The sequence below is a fragment of the Schistocerca nitens genome, chromosome 8, assembly GCF_023898315.1.
Source record: "Schistocerca nitens isolate TAMUIC-IGC-003100 chromosome 8, iqSchNite1.1, whole genome shotgun sequence".
In the NCBI taxonomy this organism is placed as follows: domain Eukaryota; kingdom Metazoa; phylum Arthropoda; class Insecta; order Orthoptera; family Acrididae; genus Schistocerca; species Schistocerca nitens.
This window is the reverse complement of record NC_064621.1, coordinates 19287869-19311534: the sequence shown is the minus strand read 5'-3', so window position 1 is coordinate 19311534 and position 23666 is coordinate 19287869.

Sequence of the window (23666 nt, the reverse complement as noted above, 5' to 3'; positions counted from 1 at the left end):
TCCAATACTTAGAAGACGCTACATACCCAGAAAAAAACGCTTCTGGCTAAACTTAAGAACATGTCCGGATGGAAGGACAGTTGCAGTAACAACTATAAGCTGTGATAGCATCTCCTGCGGAGTTCGTACCAACTAGTGTCACTAAATGATGGAAATAGTTCCTCTTACGGTAAATATGTGGACTGCCATGGAGGAAAGATGACAGTGTCATCTGTAGCGTAGCCTGAGTTCTAGGTTAGGTTGCAGTGTCACAGTTTCACCGCTCATTCGCAACAATCCCATTTAAAATTACCTAGTCAAAAACTTCTTCGGCTATTTTCAGAAAGTTCCGATTTCCACGATGGTGGTTAGTTGGGAACGTATGAGTACAGCTTAAATTTTACAGAACATCCTGTTTCATATGAAAGCATTCTGTACAATTGAACTTCATTATGTCGCCACGTATTTTCACACACTCAGCATAACGATGAGTTACACGAGCACAACTTTCTTAGATTACGCCATCCTGCGCAATCAATCAACATCCGTCGTTGTCAGCTACTGTCTCGTATTTTGCGTATTTTCTTAAAATTTCCTTTTCAGTGCACTTAATGGCCATGCGTATGATTTGTACTAGCAGTTGTACTTGGTATCTACGTTTCGGTACAATACATATGATTGCAATCGGTTATATGTTGACGTCTTTTAATCGACTGTGACCTGTTCTTAAGTTTTACCAGTCCTTTTTTTATCTGAGCTATAAATTTTACAATGTATCTTGGGGTTTTGTTGCTGCAAATGGGAGCAAAAAATTTAGTGCTACAGAAATATTTAGAGTGGTCTATATCTTTATCACGTATATCCTGTATGAATCTGTCAAGCATTTGAAACATTTTTCTCCAAATCCGTTGTCTGTCGCCTTATACTTATAGACCTGTCTCTGTTATCAAATTAGACGATACGTACCGAGAACACTATATTTAACGTTATACTGAGAGGAGTACATTGGTAGATTTGCAGGGCGTATGTCTTTATCATACTGAGTGGCAACGTAAGTGCTGGTAGGGAGTAGATCACTTTAGATACTTAGTATATAAAATATAATTCGCCTTAGGGGGAGAACTGGGTACCGTTGTAAACACGTGACCATCCATCCTGCACTTCTTTGCATACATTCAGTATTCCATATTAGTCTGTCTGGTATGGTTGCCATACGTTTGAGACATATTCTGATGTAATGCACATCTTTGCACCATATTTTGATTGCACACAATGTAGAAGAGACAATACTATAAGGAGAGAGTCAAAAAATACTATTTTCTAATACTAGCATGTAAAAAAGTCGCAAGATTTATATTTTTCGATTGCAGTAAAACCACGTATAAAAGATTGCAGGGCAGGAGAGGCATATCAACACCCACGCAAACATCACACGAAACAGCAACGTACATGTTTGCACTTGATAATGAGGATTAATTCTCGAAAAGCGTCGTGTTATGCATGAAAAAATGTGATGATGTTGTATGAGATTAAGTTGTAGTTAAGTTATTTTGCTGTGAGGCAGGTAACTATCAGATACATAGGAACAGTTTTTGTATTCACAGTTGTAGTGAGCTTCCACATTGGCAATAAAAAGGTGAAAAATAATATTGTCACTTGCAAGTACAATGTCCAGAAACTTTTAGAACACACAGCTATCTGACATTTTCAATTGCATGGAGAACAGCAGTGAACAATAAATTCGGTTTAGGATTTCACAGCAATTGGCTCTGGCTACGCTTACCACTAGTCAGTGTCCATTACGTGTTCCGATTTCCTCCACTTTGATACTGAGTTGATACGCCTATCAGTTTTCAGGTGCAGGATCCGAGCTCGGTTCACATAGACACCTTTCTTCCGTCTCTGTATATGCCTTTGATTGGCTCTCTTTGAAGGAGACGGGATGCGATTTAACCGCAGAAAACGTGCTTCAAACTGAAATCCATAGGAGAATAAAAGCTGTGTACGGTGACGATTGTATCGACATCAGTAATGTACGATGTTGGGTTGTTCGTGCTCACATCTCGATACCGCAAACAGGAGAACATCAATCGGGTTCCGCCGCAGAGGCTCACCGACGCCAAAAAAATTCAGGACCGTGCCATCAGCAGGCGAAGTCGTGCAATGTTCAGGGTGTGGTGCGTTTGAAATTCATGCCTAAAAACACCTCCAGAAACTCTGAAGAGTACTGCGAGACCCTCAGAAAACTGAAAGCACGAATTCGCTGAGCCAGTCCTCGTCCTCCAGCGTTACGAAGCCAGACCGCACACGAGCGCCGCGACGTCTGTAACAGTCGCAGGCCTTGGGTTCTGTCATCGACAATCCTCCGTACAGTCCCAAACTTGGTCCATCCAATTATCACCTGTTTCCAGAACTTAAGGAACACCTTCGAGGACTTCACTTCGATGGTGACGAAGGGGTGCAAGCAGAGGTGACCTTGTTGCTGCATCGACAGAGTCAAATATTCTGCAGTACGGTATCAGCAAAGTGGTCTCTCGTTGGAGGAAATGAGTTCGTCGCCAGTGTGATTTTTTTGAGAAATATATATGTAGACGAAGAGGATAAAGATGTAGGATGTTAGTAAGGAAAGTTTTATTTAAAAGAAAAAAAAACCTTAAGAGTTTTCACATGAAAAATCCTGAGCATCACTTTTCAGTACGCCCTCTTAGTAACACGTAGGTATCATTTCTTCTGAAAGCCCTCAGCCTTATAACAGTATCACCCACGCTGACGTCACGGCCGGCCACCCGCGCTGCTCTGTTGTGTGTATGCAAAATATTCGCCATTAATCTGGTCTGCTATGAATCCGGCACGCTTCATCACTGTTGCACGACAGGTTTCTCCATTGTATTATAAGCAGTCTCCTGTACCGATGAAGTGGTTCCCGGTATGAAACGAAGTCTGTCCCGTATCGTAAGTATCAATTAAGAAATGAGCACGGGTTGTCTGCCTTTTGATGTTGCTGCTACTTGTGTATTTACTAACAGTGAAACGCATTACATTAGCTGTTTACCATTATCTGGTATTACCTGTTTAGTGTCCGCCTCGATACGTGAGCAGCCGGCGCGGTAGGTCGGCGTGTTCGGTCAGAGGGTGAGAGGGTCAGCTACACTCTGCCATAAACAACTGAGTGAACGGACCGACGAACAACGTGAACGGCGGTCATCGGCGACGGGTCTGTCCGACGGGAGGCGCTAGCCACGCGACTTTTCATGTCATCTCTTTAGACCGGATTACAGTCTCATCAACATAAAACCGGACAGAAGAAGATCCTTAGACATACCATTACCAAAATTAGCACTAAATAAGTTACTGCGTGGTACATGATAACCACTATTACGAGTTTTCGTCTTTCTACCAATTCTGCTCACATTCTAATCCTTTTAGTTTTCATTAGTGTGCACTCAGTGAAAGGCTGTAAAAATCAGGTAGAAGTAATGGGATGACCTATTCCGCATTCTGAAATGGTGGGTATATCAGATCAGATACGTGGCAAGTACAGTTCCTTATTATTCACATGCGTTTGTCAACTTTTAACCAGCCTAGGCACAGTTAATCAGAAAACCATATTTTAATAAATCTCTCTAACAATCTCTTTACCCATAGTACTAATTTATACTTTTCCTTGCATCATATCTACCCTACTTCACTCACCGTCTACATTAGTATCTTATTTCCTACCGATAACTGTTCCACGTATCGCCACTCTGTCTCTTAGTTTCTACCGCACACTTTCCTCTACTATCAAATTAACTTTTCCTTGATACTCCAGAATATATCGTATCAACAGATCTCTTTCGTTAAGTAATTTGTGCTATATTTTTCCATGATTAAATTCAGTATCTCTTCATTAGCAGCCCTATTTTCGCATCTAATCTTCACAATTCTTCTGTAAGACAACTTTTTAAAAGATTCTGTGATCTTTTTCTCTGTACTACCTAGCTTACATGTTTCTCTTCCATAAGGCTGTATTCCAGAGAAATAGTTTCACAAAACACTCCCCATCACCTAAATATCTCAGTCTTTTTCTTGGCTTGCTGTTGCAAGTCTGCACCACTACATCCTCTTCTCTTCTGACATCACCAGCTATACAACTCTCCAAATAGGCAAAATTGTCGGCTAAATTAGTGTCTCATTTCCTAACCTAATTCCCTCATTATCACCCGATGTAATTCGATCACACTTCATTATAGTTTTTACTTTTGTTTGTGTTCGTCTTTCAATCTCCTTTACAGCCACCGTCGATTCTGATCAACTGATCTTCCAACTCGTCTGCTGGCAGAAATACTGCGTCTTCGACAAACTTAAAATTTTTTATTTCTTCTCTACACTAATTCTCTCTTGAAGTTTCTCTCCGGAACTCTTTACAATTTGCTGAATATACACATTGAATAATTTCGACAGGTAGGCCAACAACATATCTAAGTGTTTATGTATGTAAAGTACCAGTTCCATCCGCTTTACTACAGGTAACAGGCTCAAATGGATGCAGGATGCAATAGTTGCACAGAGATGAAAAGACTTGCACAGACTAGACTAGCATGCATTAAACGTCTTCAGACTGCTTACGACGCCAACAATATTGATGTAACTCGATAAACATCATTCAACACTGCAAACTGCGACGCAAAGAAGCAAGATAACCCGCGTTGGGCGCCAAAATGTAGCTTTCAGGAGTATCTCCAGAGTAACAAGAGTTTTTGCTTGTTAGAACGAGCTCGAGTCTTCCTAGGGCATTGATGGTTTGGGAGATGAGAGGTGAGACGCGTGGGAAAGCTGCAGACAAAACCAAAGCCTGTCGCCCCCGTCTCTCTCTCCCTGCCTGCCTCCTCCACCCCACTACCTCTCTACCTCGTCCTGCCCTCTCTGTACATCTGCCAGTCCCCTCTATCGCTGTCCATCTCCTCCTCTTCCTCTTCTCTGTCCAGTTCTTCCCTCCCACTCTCTGCGTCCATCTCCTCCGCCCTGAAATCTGTATCTATGACCTCCTTCCCCCTCTCTGTCCATCTCTTTCTCCCCCTTCTCTCTCCACGTTGCCAACCCCATCCCAATACGATGTTACCGTTTCTTACCCCCCCCCCCCCCCCCCACAGTATTTCTTTCCAGATAGTAAGTAATATGTGTACCCAGCTTGGCTGAAATCGATCCATTCGTTTAGGAGGAGTTTTTTATTCACAGCTTTGCCTGCATACACACATGTCACATACAATTCACATATATTTAATATATTTCGCACATATTTGTACACATAATATCTCCAGCGAATTTCGCCCTCCAGTTTCGTTTATACGCAGCTCAGTGTTATACCTCCTGAACTACAACTGTATAATTTTATAGTTACACTCAGCGGCGTGTGTGGGAACTGTATTTCAGATGTGTTGCGAATAGTGTTTGTAGCAAAGAAGAAATAAATTTAAACGCCATGCACGATGCGGTAGTTTTTCATGTATCTCAGCGTTTATGACGCCATATCTTCTGAGTTACGCTGATGGGCCAAAACATTACGACCACTGTCCATCGCGAGGTTCAGTGCCTACTGGTGGTGTTGCCGGCACGTGGCGCAGTAAGGAAAGAATGTAAGTGGAAGAGAGACGGATGTGTACTCATTATAGCTAGATACGAGCGGCAAATGCGGAAATCGACGGATATAAGCGGTTTTGACAGATGGCACATTGTTGTGGCGCTGAGGCTGGAAACGAGAACGAGAAGCAGGTCGCCTGTTAGCGCACTACTGTCGTGAGCACCTATGTAAAGTGGCTGAAGGATGGTGAAATAACGAATAGGCCGTGTGGTATTCGACGACCACGCCTCATCACAAAACGTAGAGGTTGAAGGATCCCCCGTGTATAATCCTGGATAGGCAGCGACTGTTCAGATCTGACGGCAATGCTAGTGCAGGCACATATGTTTCGGAGCACACCGTTCAAATGCCATTGTCGAACATGGAGGTCCACGTCACACTACCGCTACATGTTCCAGTGTCGATCCAACGACACCGTCAGTTATGATTTCAGTGGGCGCAGTATCACTGAGTTTCTACCGTGGATCGATAGAGCGTGTCGCCCTTCGAGGGAATCGCATTTCTTGCCACGCCAGGCGACTGGCTGTACGAAACATGCACCGCGCCACAGATGTCGCCCAGCGAGGGCAGAATTATGCTATGGGGTACACCGAGTTGGGCTTCCGTGGGATCTGTGGCGGTGAATTACGTGGACACCATTGCGGGCCACCTGCACCTGCATCGGTTTCTGCTCGAAGTCTTCCCCTCTAGCGATGACGTCTTCCAGCAGGATAACTGTCCCTACTGTGAGGCCAGCATCGTGCTGCCGTGGTTCGGGAGCATTATACTAACTCACACTGATGTCTTGGCCAGCAAGTGTTCCTGACCTGTACGCATTGGAACACATGTCGGGTGCTAGCTGCGTGTTCGTAAACCAGCATCCCGTAATTCTTGGGAACTGCTTGACCTGTGCGTAGACATGTACTTCTGGAATCCTGTCAGCGACTTGTAGAATCCGTGCCAAGCAGAATCTCTATTGCACTGTGTTTGAAAAGTGGAATGACACGCTATTAAACAGATGCTCGTAGTGTTTTGGCTCATCGGTGTATACGTCGCACAATGAAATAATTTTGCAGAATGTGTCACGAATACAGTCTCTAGTAAAGAAGTAATCAAAGCGTCGCGCCTGATGCAACAGTTTTACCGTATTAACAACGAAAATGTAGTAAGCGATAAACATTTCCCCTTCCATCGTTTTGTAGGGTGTTGTCATGCACAAAAAGTTTCGTAAGTAAAGAGAAAAGGTTTCGTAAATGTTTTTTGGAAATCACTAAGTGCTCTCATTCTCAAATGCTTGATAAATAAAGTGTGAGTATCTGCTCGTCGTGGCCTACAGTTTTCACTCCCACCCACTTGATACGTAGGTGATTCTTACCCCACAGAATTTCCTTCTAGACCGTAAGTGATATGTGTACCAAAATTAGTTGAAATTGATGAAGTGGTTTAGCAGGAGATGTGGGACATAGAAACATACATACCCACATTTTTATATATGTATGGATTCACACGTAATTTCCAAGCGTGTGCCTTACTGTCGTGGAAACGGAGCTCCTCGAGGTAGTCAACGATCCGCGGAAAATTGCGTGATAACACGGAGCACATCAATCGCCGAGTGGTTTCGTAAATCCACGTTGAGTGCAATATTGGGCCGGTTTTCTGAGATGGAAGTGAGAGGCACAGCTAATGCACTCAGCAGAATTCTACACCTGGACATCCGCACACATGTCTGTGATCCGGTAAATGGAGGATCAAGTTATATCGAGCTCCCTGACGATATAGCTAATAGGCATGCGTGTATGTCTTAAATACAAACGATCATGCTTGTTTTGCACGGTCATTTCTAGCTTGCGAAAAAAATTACTATCGAAGGGATCATCCTCATCGTCCCAGTACATAAGATTTAGGTTATAATATTTGTGCGTGTTGTAACTTTGATGGTATAGAGTTCCCTGTAAGATCCAGGACATACCTAAATTTGAGGCACAGAATACCTGCATATCGGTTCATGTTTATGGGCTGGAGAAGCAAAGCACGTCAGATGAGCAAGACAAGCATACTGTCATCGTCCCCTCCATTTTCCGGTGAGCGTGAGCTGCATGTAAACATGCTGATCTTCTCTGAAGCTGATAATTATCACTATGTTTGGATGAAGGACATGTCCCGATGCCTTTCCTCCCAACTATCAACAAATTGTCGTGTAAAACATATTTGTTTAAGGTGCCTCAATTATTTCTCCTCACACAAGTTAATAGCTGTGGATCTAGTAGACTGAACTTCCGAGGATCCGGTACATGTTATTACGCCTACTGAGGAAAACAAATTCATAAAATTTGAGAACGCTCACCACCAGGAGCGATGCCTGTTTGTAGTGTACGCCGACTTTGAATGCCTCCTCGCTCCTGTGACCCGCAGGGAAGGTGACCCTACAGCCTCACATACCACCTTTACAGAAATACACGTACCATATGCGGGAGCATACCAAATTGTATTGTCATATGATTCCACTCTTAACCACTATAAATCTTACGTCGCGGACAGCCCTGCGGTTTGGTTGCTCACAGAGCTCGAAAAACTTTCATGGGAGGTTGATACGCTTTACGGCAACGTTCCCATGACCAAATCGAAGGAGAATGAAAATTTGTATAATAACGCGCTTGATTGTCATATTTGTGGACTGCCATTAGACAGAAAAGCGGAAACTCCTCGTAGGGACCACTGTCATCTTATGGGGAAGATCTGTGGCGCAGCTCACAATGCGTGCAATTTGAGATACCAGCTACCTAGACACATACCCGTTTTCTTCCACAATTTAAGTGGGTATGACGCTCAGTTTCTAGTTGAACACTTGGGTGATATCGGTCTGGAGAAAGATCAGGTCAGTGTCCTACCTGAGTGTGTGGAGAGATACATTTCATTCTCCAAACGAATGACGCCAAGAATTATGCTCTGCTTCCTTGATACGGTACGTTTCATGCAGGCACCACTTCAGAAACTCGTTGAAATTCTACTCGGGGGGGGGGGGGGGGGGAGAATGTGCACTTGTGATGAGGAAGGGGGTTTTCCATATGAGTATGTGGATAGTATGGCGAAACTCAACAAAACCAGGCTACCCGACATAACTGCATTCTCCAGCAACCTCACAGGCAATGCCATAACGGGTGCAGTGTATGAGCATACCGTGAATGTCTGGCGGGAAATCAATATTTCCACTTTAGGAGTGTACGCACGACTTTACATGGACACAGACGTGTGCTTGCTTGCGGATGTTTTTGAGAAATTCCGGAGTCTATGTATGACCACATACCAATATTCTCTGAATCCCACCTTTTATTACATGGCACCTGGGTTTTCTTGGGACACAATGCTTAAGAAAACGAAGTGCAGCATTGAATTATTGACTGATGCTGACATGCTTCTTTTCCTCGAGCTAGGGGACCGTGGGGGACTTTGCCAATGTGTCCATAGGAATGCGAAGGCAAATAACCCACCGATGGGTGACAGGTTCAGCGCATCCCTTGATTCGAGTTATACAGGGTGTTACAAAAAGGTACGGCCAAACATTCAGGAAACATTCCTCACACACAAATAAAGAAAAGATGTTATGTGGACATGTGTCCGGAAACGCTTACTTTCCATGTTAGAGCTCATTTTAGTTTCGTCAGTATGTACTGTACTTCCTCGATTCACCGCCATGATTTCATACGGGATACTCTACTTGTGCTGTTAGAACATGTGCCTTTACAAGTACGACACAACATGTGGTTCATGCACGATGGAGCTCCTGCACATTTCAGTCGAAGTGTTCGTACGCTTCTCAACAACAGATTCGGTGACCGATGGATTGGGAGAGGCGGACCAATTCCATGGCCTCCACGCTCTCCTGACTTCAACCCTCTTGACTTTCATTTATGGGGGCATTTGGAAGCTCTTGTCTATGCAACCCCGGTACCAAATGTTGAGACTCTTCGTGCTCGTATTGTGGACGGCTGTGATACAATACGCCATTCTCCAGGGCTGCATCAGCGCATCAGGGATTCCATGCGACGGAGGGTGGATGCATGTATCCCCGCTAACGGAGGACATTTTGAACATTTCCTGTAACAAAGTGTTTGAAGTCACGCTGGTACGTTCTGTTGCTGTGTGTTTCCATTCCATGATTAATGTGATTTGAAGAGAAGTAATAAAATGAGCTCTAACATGGAGAGTAAGTTTCCGGACACATGTCCACATAACATATTTTCTTTCTTTGTGTGTGAGGAATGTTTCCTGAAAGTTTGGCCGTACCTTTTTGTAACACCCTGTATAATGTACCTCGATATGAATAACTTATATGGGCACGCCATTCAGCAATCACTGCCGATTGGTAAGTTTCGATGTGTGTCCGAAGACGAATGCAAGGGATTAGGTGGAAAAATCGTAGGGTACGTGGTAGAGGCAGAACTCACATACCCTATTAGTTTGGATGATGCACACACAGATTTGCTGCTGTGTCCGGAGAAGCTAGTTCCACGAGGAGGCTCCACACCAAAACTGATGACAACGCTGAGGAATGAGCGGAGATACATTATTCATTATTGAGATCTCCAGCAGTGGCTCAGCTTGTGTATGGAGCTGGTTACAATCACCCAGGCTGTCTCCTTCAAGCAGTCCCCCTGGTTGAAGGAGTGTATTGCTTTGAATACCAGCTTCTGCGACGTGTGACTTTGAGGAAGATTTTTATAAATTAATGACTAATTCAATTTTCGGTAAAACAATGAAGAATTTGAGGGGACGACGTGAAATTTTGATTAGAACCGAATGGGATGGGCGTTATGGCGTAAGAAAATGCATTGACAGACCAAATTTTAAGCAGGTGACTATATTCAATAAGAACATTGTTGCTGTGGAGATGTGGAAGACTGCAGTAGAGTTTACGAAACCTATTTATGTGAGGATGTGCATACTACACCTATCCAAACTCCACATGTACCGCTTTCATTGCGAGTTTGCAAAAACTCATTTTGCAGATCCTAAATTACTTTATATGGATGCAGATAGCTTCATCTGTTGGGTGAAGAACTGCAATCCATATGAAGTAATTAGGTGCCACAGTAAAGAATTCGACACGTCCTCATACACAGCCGATAGTCCTTACGCTATTATTGTGCGGAACAGAAATCGGTCTTATGAAGGACGAGTCGAATGGATTGCTGATTGTGGAGTTTGTAGGTCTACGCTCAAAAATATATGCTTATTGCACATTGGAAGGTGCCACCCAGCGGCGAGCTAAGGGTGTGCGTCACATGGCATCGAGAGCCCTCTCTGTTGGAGAGTATTTGCAGTGCCTGTGCAGTGGTGTTCACGGTGCTGCACCACAACCACCGCATATGGTACGGCAGACCAGTATTCGATCGAGAGTCTAGAATAAGCCTGTTGCCTCATGATGATAAAAGGGTCATTTGTAATGACGGGTTTGAAACTCGCCCGTACTCACACTACTCACTTGTAGCGAGAGAAGGGGTGGGGGACTCTGATTGAGTGTGTGTGTGTGTGAGAGAGAGAGAGAGAGAGAGAGAGAGAGAGAGAGAGTCTGCATAGTAGTAGTATGGCCCTTTCATCACAGTGTAATTAATTTTGTGCATGGATGTATGTATGTGTGTGCGCGTGTGTGTGTGTGTGTGTGTGTCATGTAAATATTTTTGTGTACTATGTACACATGTATCATAGAGAGAGACAGAGAGAATGTGTGGAAAAGAAAGAATGAAACAAAAAGAAGAAACATGTTTATATATGCACACCATGTGTGTGACAGAAAGAAGCACAAACAAAAAAAAGTAGTAAAAAAAAGCAAAAATAGAAAAAAAATATTGATTTATTTGTTGTTACGCAATATATATATATATATATACGCACCATGTGTTGTAAATAGAATAGCTTTTAAGTTTTTCACCTGCCGCTAGCCATCTATGTCAGAATAGTTTTAATTGTTTGTAGCTCACAGTCTTTCACAATTTTTATTGTAAAAACCTTTGCTACTGTGGACTGTGGAAATTAGATTCTAAGTGTGCACTGTCCATCAGAATTATTGAAAAAGTTATGCTACTGGGCCTGTGGAATTTAGTTATAGTCGTAAAGAAAATATCTCCACATTAGTTTTTAGCATAGATTTATATAAAAAAAATATTCCTACCAGTGTTAGTGTTGAAGCGAGTAAGTTAAAAGCATTTCTGCATTTGAATTGCAGAGTAAATTTGCACCTCAAGAATAATATATTGTACCTCAAGAATTATATTGTACCTCAATAATATTCTATTTCTGTGAACTGAATAAACCAAGAAAAAAATTAGTCACCATACATCTTTGTTGTTATTTACAATTAACCCTATCCCCTGTTGCATTATGTATGTTTATATATATAAAAAGGCTGTGCATGTCTCAAATGAGACTAGTTTTCCTGGAGATGAGTGCTGTTAAGGAGGTGAAGTTTAAATATATAGAATGGTTACATGGATTGTGCAGCACGAACTGGGTTATGGGAGCAAGAGGCACGTGACCAGCAGACATGCCTACAATTATATCTCCTGTGCTTGAAGAAAACCACAGACATAGCATGTGGTTAAAAAACTATACACTGTCACAGTGGGAACAGGGTTGAGAAAGAAGAACACAGAGGTTGTGAGGTAAACATTCATTTATTTCTCATCCAACTTAAAAAATTTTTACATTTTCATAAGCAGACACAGCAACACTTTTTTCATGCATGTTCTTGAGTCGATGGAGAGAAGGACACCTTTAGCATTCCAGGTCTTGAATAGCAGCAAACTTAAAGATTCGTTGCATCCATGAGATCTTCTCCTTCCCCTTCACGTAGCTGATGGTACCCATGTGATCGAATAATTTAAGTGACATCATCACATCTTTATAGGGTATGCCAAGATCATCCCAGTGAATTCAGTGGTAGAAATGTGTTAACCCCTTTGCACTCTTCCGTGTCTTAGCACGCTTCACATACTTGAAAGACCTAGGGGATGCAACGTTTGCTATGAATGTCTCTATTATTCTAGCATCTTGTGTGTACGCTACAAACGCGACATCTCTGACTATGAACTGCCTACGTTCACCATCATAGAAACACTGAGCATGAGCAATTATGTACACGCCTTGAGACACCATTGTGAAATGCTCTAGGTATGGTGCAGCAGCTGTTCATTTATACAGCTCGTTGCACAACACCGGTGAGCGGGCAGTAGTTGATCACACGGTCACGTAGAACTAGAGCGTACGCGGCAGTGTGTTCTGGGAAATTTGTCGAAGATTCAAATTCAGTTCGCACTTCTATAGGTCCAGACTTAATTATCTCGTTCTGTTTCGAGCAGTATATTGCGACGATCGGTGAAAGTTCCTTGAACTTATGTGGAATGAGTAGACACCCTCCTCCCTCTCCTTCGGTAATTTCATACTAAGAAGCACGAAACCTTGCATACATTTCACAAGTTAGACTGTATACATTTTGATTCCACTGCAGATGTAAATTGTCATATGGGTAGAATTCTGAATTGAGGCAGACTTTGGTATTAGTTAATTTGCAGTGGTCGAACACGGTGGAATCATTTGCTATATTACCTCTTATATCAGTCTGAAAAACAAGCATGATGATCTAGGTGTTCTAGCTGTGAACAGGTTTTAATAGCTCATGTTTGTCTGCTCGCAGTCGGCAACACTGGGTACTCGGAAACCTCCCAAGAGCGAAATGTCAGTGACAGAAATGTACCGGAATTCAGGACTTTTAAAAGTTTCAAACGCTCCTCGTTGGATACATTTATGTGAGGCATTTTCCATATTATCTTGCTGATTGTGATCGTATTTTTCTCTTGAGCTCCTTGAACGTATGAGTTATTGTCCGACGCACTCCGAACCAGAATGAGTTCCTGTTTAGCGTTCATAATAATCTGTCTCATGTCCTCAAAGTACCCCATAAGCATTTTTAGAGTTATGCATGTAGGAAATCGCTTGTACTCTGCAACTGTTCTATCCTCTGGATCGTCTATGAACCATCTCGCATTTTCTAAACTATGGAAATCTGCGGGTGATGCCGAGACGTATGTTTTAAGGTTTGATGTTATGCCGACATTGTGTGTACGGTCGATCTCAGACCCATTGAGTTCATAGCGTATCTCTTGGAACTGGAATGCTAAAGCGTGACGTGTCAGCTTGGATCCCACTGTATCGCTGCCGTCAGTTTTCTTGAATGACCCCTCTAGAAATATGAAACTCTCGCATGGAAGCGTGAGTGCGTCTTGGTGCTGGATGACAATTTCATTTTCATCATTCTTGTTAAATGTGGTTGAAGCGTAAGGTTTATGAGAGAAGCATACCTGTCGTATAATTCTCTTGTCATACTCTACCGGACTGGTTATGTTGAGTGAGGACGTCATTCCGCAGCTTCAGACCTACCGATTTAAGAAACTCGTATTTCGCACGTGTTATCACTTTGCTGTTCGGTAGCGAAGTGACATGCTGTGGATTGCGTGCACTTGTTTTATACCATACGCCCATCCTGCCTTAGATGCAATCGTACAATGTTTTTCTCACCACGAAAGTCAACAAGTTGGTTATTCTGGTCTACAATATGCAGCTCCAAATAATCCAATGTCTGAGCTGTCACTGGAAGGAATGTTGCATTGGCAGGGGTCCCACAATCTTATACCCCGTTGCAACTGAGGGAAGAATCTGGAAATAGTTTGAATCAGACTATCTTTGAGATAGAAATTCGTTGCAATGTTACACTCGACTCTGACTGTGCAGACGGGAAGTATGTCCGCAGTCTGATCTGACTTTTAAAATTTACTTGGATCCTTCTTCAAAACCTGCCCTTTTGTGAAAGCCAGAAGGCCCCTTTTGAACCTTTCTGGTTAAAGTCAATCATTGCATTTACAGTTCTTCTTTCAGATTTAAGGGGAATGGAGAATTCGAAAAAAACAAGAATTAAAAGAGCTTTACGCACAGCCTGACATTATAAAAAGAATAAGAAAAAGAAGGTTGACCTGGGCTGGACATGTAGCAACGATGAATGAAGGGAGGATACACCATGATGTGTTTCTGGGAGCTGTAGCTGGAAGGAGATACCGAGGACGACCGCGGACAAGATGGAAGGACAATTTTGACAAGGACAGCGAGGACACGGGGCTAGGAGCGGGCGAGTGGTGGCAGGAGGCTCGCAGTCGGGAACGATGGAGCAGGAGTCTGGAGCAGGCATATGGTCACTAAGGCCCATGCCACGGGTAACTAAAGTAAGTAATTTCAAATTTAAGTGTATTGATGTTTACAAGTAGTTCAACATCTTTTTTAGACTGTTTTAAGACTTCGTTTAAATCGTCGATGTCGTATGCACCCAGTTCTATTTCCACAATATCTTTTTCACCATTAAAGTCCAGATGCAGTTTGTTGTTAGTCTCAGTGATATTTGGGATTGCGTTGTACGTCTCCAGTCCAATCAATGCAATACTCCATTCACCAACACTCAAATCAACTGCTGGGAAGTAATTTGCACGCAGTACAGATGATCGTCCTTTTAACGTCAAAGTGTACGACATTGCATCTGAACCGGAACTGATGAAGAAATGTTTAAAGCTCCTCCTCATATAGCATGCTTCTTCTTTTTTGTAGACGTCAAGAGAAACACGATGCATAGATGTCCACAGAGGTGTGTATTAAAGTCCTGGTAGCGCTGATAATTATAGAACACACGTCTTCTGTGAGTGAAGTATCGTTGTAATTCTTCTGGCGGTTGCAGGTCACCAAATGAGTCGAAATACTAGACGGCATCCGCATTTTTCATAACATGTGATACCCAGTGGGTGCCGGGTCCTCCAGCAACATCTAAATTCACAATGCCACATTCACCAGTTTTCGGCATAGTCTTGGGTAATGTAGCCAGCATAAACACACTACGGGATCATGGTATGTTGAATTTGTTTCTAACAAACTTAAGAAGATCAGTGGTCGATCTGGAAGGACCATTAATGGGCTTTTTTTAAATTTATGAATAGACCAAGCCCTTTCCTGTACGGTTTCAAGTATAGTTTTCCGACGGCTGCGGCTTCCATCATGCGGTTATGTCTTCTTGCCTATTTTAACTGTGCTTGGGAGTTTTGCGCGTTCTTGACCGTTCGAGCGACAGCTACAGCACCACCAGCGAGGGACCCTACCGCCGAGAGCGCGGAGAGGGCCGGGATGAGAAGTGGAAGGAAACCGCCAGATGTCTTGGGTATTGGTAGAAGTCGAGGTGCTTTAACCGATCCTCTCCTTCCTCCCGCATCTTTCTGCTTCAGTGCGTTTTCATCTGCCTACATCTCTGTCAGGATACAGTTCTTCAAACAGTTCTGCTTCCCGCCCTTGTCCTTCTTCTTGTTTAGTGCACAACGTGCAGCATTCATAACTCGCTTGAACTTCATCACTCCTAAACCCAACTTAATTTTTCCTCGCATGGTTTTATCAACTGCAAATGCAGCTCATGCAAATAGACAGGTATCCTCCCAGAAATAATTGCTCAGTTTAGTCGAACCAAACATACCACAATCAAAATTAGACCAATCGATGTTCGTGATAATGGACTCATGCATACGGTGTAATATCGCATTACAATGCTGGATCGACGCAGACAGAAATTTATTGTAGGTGATTTGGTACGTATCTCAAAACACAAACGGCATTTGAGAAATCATACTTAGGGAACTGGTCAACAGAAATAAAAAATGGTTCAAATGTCTCTGAGCACGATGGGACTTAACTTCTGTGGTCATCAGTCCCCCTACAACTTAGAACTACTTAAAGGTAAATAACCTAAGGACATCACACACATCCATGCCCGAGGCAGGATTCGAACCTGCGACCGTAGCGGTCGCGTGGTTCCAGACTGTAGCGCCTAGAACCGCTCGGCCACACCCCTGCCAAGCTCCCCTGGCGTGAAGTTTCAGTTTTGGTGGGAACTTGAATTATGTGCTTCTTCTGGTCAGCTGACAGTCCCCTGCCCCCCTTTCCAACTTTTTGCACGATGGCGCGATATCCTCTTGGAAAATGGGAGAGAATCTCTAATTTTGGAGGGACTTTTGCTCTAAGAGCTTACTGCTTACTGCTGCAGCTGAGGGGAGTTAGTATGGTGTTGCCCCCACTAGAGACTTCTCATAATGTCATTCAATTCGAATATAATTTGTTTCAATTTGTATAAAATTGTTTAAAATTTTTGAAATTTGTTGAAATTTGTTAAAACATGTTGAAATTGGTTGAAATTTGTTTAAATTTATTATCTACGTGCAGCATTAGTGGCTTAGTGTGGTGTTACCACCACAAGAGGCTGAGTTATCAGTGCTTGTTGAGCTGTCAGTGTGGAAGGAGCATGTTTTCAACTAGCGAGATGTTGGTGCCAGGCAGGGGGAGTTTTAATACCTGTGTTACATGTGCTCATTCATCTGAGGGGTGCATCCACAAATCACTGCATGAAGAATGGAAATGAGCACGAATGCTTGAACATATGAAGAGAAAGAATACGGTCCTGCAAATAAATGCTTTGCATTTAGATGCATTAAAGATGCATTACACAATGCATGGAAACATCTGTATCTGCTGTAACTGTCTGTCATTTCTAAAACCGACGTATAAGATCCCACCTGACAAGAGACAACTGCCTCCGATCCTGCAGACGAAAGAACTGAGCTAGTTCGCGTGTTCACTGCTAGAGGGCACTGCGATGGATCACGTGATCGTGCAGTTCAGTCAATAGGCGCACAGCATCATGATGATATCATGTGTTTTTATCAGCTGCACGTGTGCCCCAGCCTCCTCATCCCAATGGCGGTTTGGAGAGGAAAAATGGTGGGAAAAGGACTTTGCCTGTTCTGTGCTGCTGGAGAGAGGAACGAGTGTGTGAGCTGTGCGCGGCTCGTGTTCACGCCGTTTGTTGTTTGTCGTCTTCTCTTACGGTACTGCCGCCTCGTTTTCTTATTACAATTACCGGCGTCACTAACTTCCTGCCTTACTGTCCGTGAGTGGCAGCAGCAGCGCTTATCAATAAGTGCACTGTCGTACCATCTGTGGAGCGACCACTAGTATTTCTGGGTCGTCTTTTGTCGGGAGGTCAGTCGGGACGCAGCAGCAGTGAAGTCGGGGACGGAGCGCCGGTGAGGTGCGGACAGCCAGTGCTCGCTGACCACTGGCGACACACATCAACTGTCCGACGGAAGGAGATTGGAATGGGACACCCGTTGGTTGGCTGTTCGGTTGATCGTCTCATCGGGCAACGTGTATTTGACCATTTCTGGGCCGCATCAGTTGTTCATCTTGCCGGATGCGGGTCGGTTCCTTCCTTGTGCAGAGATGTCATGGCCAGTGGGCGGGAGCTACCTCTGCTCGGTTGAGTTTGAGCCAGTGTGCCCGGGTCGCCGTGTCTCCGAATTCCGAACGGACATCGAGTTGAGTCGGGTTGGACCTGCAGTCAACTTCGGACAGCCAAACTCGCCCCACCGTTGCCGACACACGTAACTTCAGTGGAAACGACCTGGGTAGGTCGTTCGGTCGGTCGTCTCATCGGACGACGTGTATTTGGTAGCAGACCGCTCGTGGAAAGTCTCTGTGTGTCTAATTGATTCGTCCTTGGTGTTTCACAGTGATTGCTTTCACGATTGTTCGAGTTCTTGTGCAAGTGTGTTTACGTGGAACCGTGTGTAGCTTCTGTGATTCCCACTGAGCAGATGAGTGCTGTCTGTGTACTGGAGTAGTTGTCGGTCAGTCGAAATAGAGCAGCGAGCGTGTCAGTTCGAAGGTTCAAATGGCTCTGAGCAAACGGTTCAAACGGCTCTGAGCACTATGGGACTCAACTGCTGAGGTCATAAGTCCCCTAGAACTTAGAACTACTTAAACCTAACTAACCTAAGGACAACACACACATCCATGCCCGAGGCAGGATTCCAACTTGCGACCGTAGCGGTCGCGCGGTTCCAGACTGTAGCGCCTAGAACCGCTCGGCCACCCCGGCCGGCTCAGGTGGAAGGGAATTGATTAGGCTGTTGGTCGGTTCCTCAGCCGTCCCTAGGTGGTGTCGCCACCTGACTGTTCGGTGTTACTCTTGGCTGCCTGTCTCACCGAAACTGTGGTTAGAGTTTCCTCCCCAGGCCGACCCTAGGAACACTTCTGAGCACGACTGTGTGTTGTTTGGGATTGTCATTCTATTTGGTCGCAGGTACTGTGCCAGGCCGGTTTTATGTTTAGTGTATGGCCTTCAGCCGAACATCGTAACAACTTTAGGATTAAGCCTTCAGCCGTGTTTCATAGAAAATTCTTATTGCTCTGTATTTAGGCCTTCAGCTGCGTTTGTTTCAGAATCTGTGGCTTTAATATGTAAATCCTCGTCTCTATGGTTTCTCTTTAATTGTTTTCAATTCTTGAAACGGCCTTCAGCTGTGTTATGTAAATGTTTATCTTAAGGTTGTCTTTAATTATTCTTGAGTAGTTGTTTGGGCCTTCAGCCGACAAGATACTTCAAGTTTTCCTAAGATGTTTTTCTATTGTACTGTGTAAAGGCTTATCTTGAAAGTCTCGCCGGCCGGGGTGGCCCAGCGGTTCTAGGCGTTACAGTCTGGAACCGCGCGACCGCTACGGTCTCAGGTTCGAATCCTGCCTCGGGCGTGGATGTGTGTGATGCCCTTAGGTTATTTAGGTTTAAGTAGTTGTAAGTTCTAGGGGACTGATAACCTCAGAAGTTAAGTCCCATAGTGCTCAAAGCCATTTGAACCATTTTTTAAAAGTCTCTCTTTTATTATGTAAAGAAATTTTTTTTTAATTGGGCTTTCAGCCGAAGAAATAACTTGAATTTTCCTTAATATGGCCTTTAGCCAGAATTTGTAAATGCACGGCATTTAAAGAATTTCCTTAGCTGATCTGAAATATTATTTTGGCATTTAGCCGAGAAGACATCGTAATTTTACTTAAGTAAGGCCTTCAGCCTTTACTCTAAATCCTGGTGTTTTAAAAGCAATCATTCAAACTTATTCTGGAGAAGGTACTTGGGCCCTCAGCCGTGAATTGAACTTGTTGTTTTAAAGAGAAAAGTGTGCATTGGTTTGAGGAATAAAGTTGTGTGTGTTCTTGTATAACTAACAGTAATTGACGTTGCTCCATTTCCACTACCTGATGCGCTCTGTCCTACGAATCCAGATTTCAGTGTACTTTATTTTTGGAAAAAATTACTTAGGGACAGATTTCACATATGTTGATACAAAACGCTCATCCTCACGTGCTTGTGGTCACAATATACAGTTTACATACCTGGAAACTACTCGTAAATAATGCAGTACACTGATGTACAGAGACGCAAACAACTAGTAAATCACCGAAATAATCCAGTATACAGCATACTGACGTGCAAACTAGTCGCAGATCACTGAAAGAAAGCATGAGTAACGCTATGCAAACACGCTCACAACACTTAAACACCCGAAAATAATGCAGAGCACAAAACTCAGAGTACGTAAAAAAGGCAATGCATCAGCGACTCCAACCCTGGTCCTCCTTGTCGGAAAGCCCAAGTGCACCCCCCTAACACAATTAAACCACCAGAGGCACTTGCAATTGACGGGAAATTAAAAATGACGGTACCCTTCCTGGGACTCGCTCCCTGGTGCTCCTGCATGGAAAGCCCAAGTGCACCCCCCTAACACAATTAAACCACCAGAGGCACTTGGAATTGACGGGAAATTAAAAATGGCGGTACCCTTTCTGGGACTCGCTCCCTGGTGCTCCTGCATGGAAAGCCCAAGTGCACCCCCCTAACACAATTAAACCACCAGAGGCACTTGGAATTGACGGGAAATTAAAAATGGCGGTACCCTTTCTGGGACTCGCTCCCTGGTGCTCCTGCATGGAAAGCCCAAGTGCACCCCCCTAACACAATTAAACCACCAGAGGCACTTGGAATTGACGGGAAATTAAAAATGGCGGTACCCTTTCTGGGACTCGCTCCCTGGTGCTCCTGCATGGAAAGCCCAAGTGCACCCCCTAACATATGGGAAATGTCCAGACGCGGGAGGGGAAGGTTAGGTTAGTGTACTTTATTTATTTTGGTCGAGAAACTGACGCAAATATCGATCCTAATTACGTAATTAATCAGAAAGATCGGGCCTAGTTACACAACTATATGCATAGTGCTGCACAAGGACGGCATAAAAGCGCAATGCAGCGCAAAAACTGACGATACCATACAACTGATGTTATCCTGCTGGAAAAAAATTCCGCAGTGTCACTCGAAGCCAGCGACAGAAATACTCAAACTCTACCCTACACCTTCAAGCTGGCGGGCAAAAGGTTGGGGTGTAAGTACTATCTTTATTCTTTTTGGTGGGAAATATGTTCAGCTGACGAGACGCTGGTGTTGGACATAGAGGAGATTAAAAAGTGTATTGACTGCAAGCATACAGCATCTATCGCTGTTAGACATCAGAGTTCACTACAGACGCCTACTAAAAATCACCCCACGACTCAGCTAACTAAAGCCAATACATGCAGACACAGCTGCTGCAAAACATGCGTCACAGTTGTAATTACACGTTGAAATTGTCGTGAAAAAATCAGCATTTGTAACGAACTGGTCATAATGCAGCACATGTACAGGGGAAAATCGTCGTATTAAAAGACTGCAGAGGAGGCGGTAGTTGAACAGGAGTTCTTCTCGATGTACAATCACAAACTGCTGAAAATCGATGCCCTCCCTCCCTCCAACCACCTGCAGGATGGATGGATGGATGGAGGGAGGGAGGTACTCCGCCAGCAGCCTCACGACTCGTGCTGGACGCAGTCCGCCTTGAGACGATGGTCCTTCGCCAATAATAAAGCAGGTATAGTTAACTAAACAATAGGAGATAAAAGAACGGCGATAACAAATGTCCTCTTTTCACGAAAATAGACAAAGTCCATTTTCATGTAGTTTTATGAGCAAAATCGATATAGTTTTTTACATTCGACTGCACTCGTAGCTCATTATTTAGTGATGTCCAGCGAAGTGTACCGACACCAATCACAAATGATCGTCAGACACATACCCACCATGCGTATAATAATGAAAAAGAAACTTGGAATATTTTGATGCGAAAACTACCGATCACCGCAGAATGTCCTAATTATTTCGAAATTAAATTGATCATGAGAGTGACTTTGCATGGCGAGTGATTTTTGTTATTGTTTTTTCTGTAGTCGCATTACACTCAGCAGGTAGGGCAAATTGGAATCCGTAGAGGGAACACGATGTTTTTTTCGAGGAACACTATTGAGAAATGAAATCTGAAGCTGACCACAGAGGGATTCTACAGCCCACACCATACAATTCGCGTAAGGTCCATGCTATTAAGAACACGATCCTCACGACTACGTTCCCGTCACAATTCATAAAATGCAGTCTTGAGTGTACAAGTACACACACGAGCAACTGATAGTGTTACGCTTTCTGGTAGAAATGCCGTCAGCGATTTGGAATCAAGTCTGTGCATTCAACCACTTACTTGCGTCGGATCCTCTAGAGACATCTTTTAATGATTACAGCCACTGATGAATCATATTCGTTGCACTCTCATTTCTGGAAATGAGTCCCTTTTGTCTCTAAGGGTGCATTCTTGTCTACCACTCAAACATATGTAGCGATCTTATTAAATATACAGGTACACATTGGAGCACGTGGTTCGTGATCGAAGTCGCTTCCACAGACCGGTGTAAACTTTCATCACCTGTACTGTAGGATGACCATACCCAACAGCCTATCAATCACACGAGACGTTTCCTATATTGCTCCTTCGTAAGCAGTTTAATACACTCCTGGAAATGGAAAAAAGAACACATTGACACCGGTGTGTCAGACCCACCATACTTGCTCCGGACACTGCGAGAGGGCTGTACAAGCAATGATCACACGCACGGCACAGCGGACACACCAGGAACCGCGGTGTTGGCCGTCGAATGGCGCTAGCTGCGCAGCATTGGTGCACCGCCGCCGTCAGTGTCAGCCAGTTTGCCGTGGCATACGGAGCTCCATCGCAGTCTTTAACACTGGTAGCATGCCGCGACAGCGTGGACGTGAACCGTATGTGCAGTTGACGGACTTTGAGCGAGGGCGTATAGTGGGCATGCGGGAGGCCGGGTGGACGTACCGCCGAATTGCTCAACACGTGGGGCGTGAGGTCTCCACAGTACATCGATGTTGTCGCCAGTGGTCGGCGGAAGGTGCACGTGTCCGTCGACGTGGGACCGGACCGCAGCGACGCACGGATGCACGCCAAGACCGTAGGATCCTACGCAGTGCCGTAGGGGACCGCACCGCCACTTCCCAGCAAATTAGGGACACTGTTGCTCCTGGGGTATCGGCGAGGACCATTCGCAACCGTCTCCATGAAGCTGGGCTACGGTCCCGCACACCGTTAGGCCGTCTTCCGCTCACGCCCCAACATCGTGCAGCCCGCCTCCAGTGGTGTCGCGACAGGCGTGAATGGAGGGACGAATGGAGACGTGTCGTCTTCAGCGATGAGAGTCGCTTCTGCCTTGGTGCCAATGATGGTCGTATGCGTGTTTGGCGCCGTGCAGATGAGCGCCACAATCAGGACTGCATACGACCGAGGTACACAGGGCCAACACCCGGCATCATGGTGTGGGGAGCGATCTCCTACACTGGCCGTACACCACTGGTGATCGTCGAGGGGACACTGAATAGTGCACGGTACATCCAAACCGTCATCGAACCCATCGTTCTACCATTCCTAGACCGGCAAGGGAACTTGCTGTTCCAACAGGACAATGCACGTCCGCATGTATCCCGTGCCACCCAACGTGCTCTAGAAGGTGTAAGTCAACTACCCTGGCCAGCAAGATCTCCGGATCTGTCCCCCATTGAGCATGTTTGGGACTGGATGAAGCGTCGTCTCACGCGGTCTGCACGTCCAGCACGAACGATGGTCCAGCTGAGGCTCCAGGTGGAAATGGCATGGCAAGCCGTTCCACAGGACTACATCCAGCATCTCTACGATCGTCTCCATGGGAGAATAGCAGCCTGCATTGCTGCGAAAGGTGGATATACACT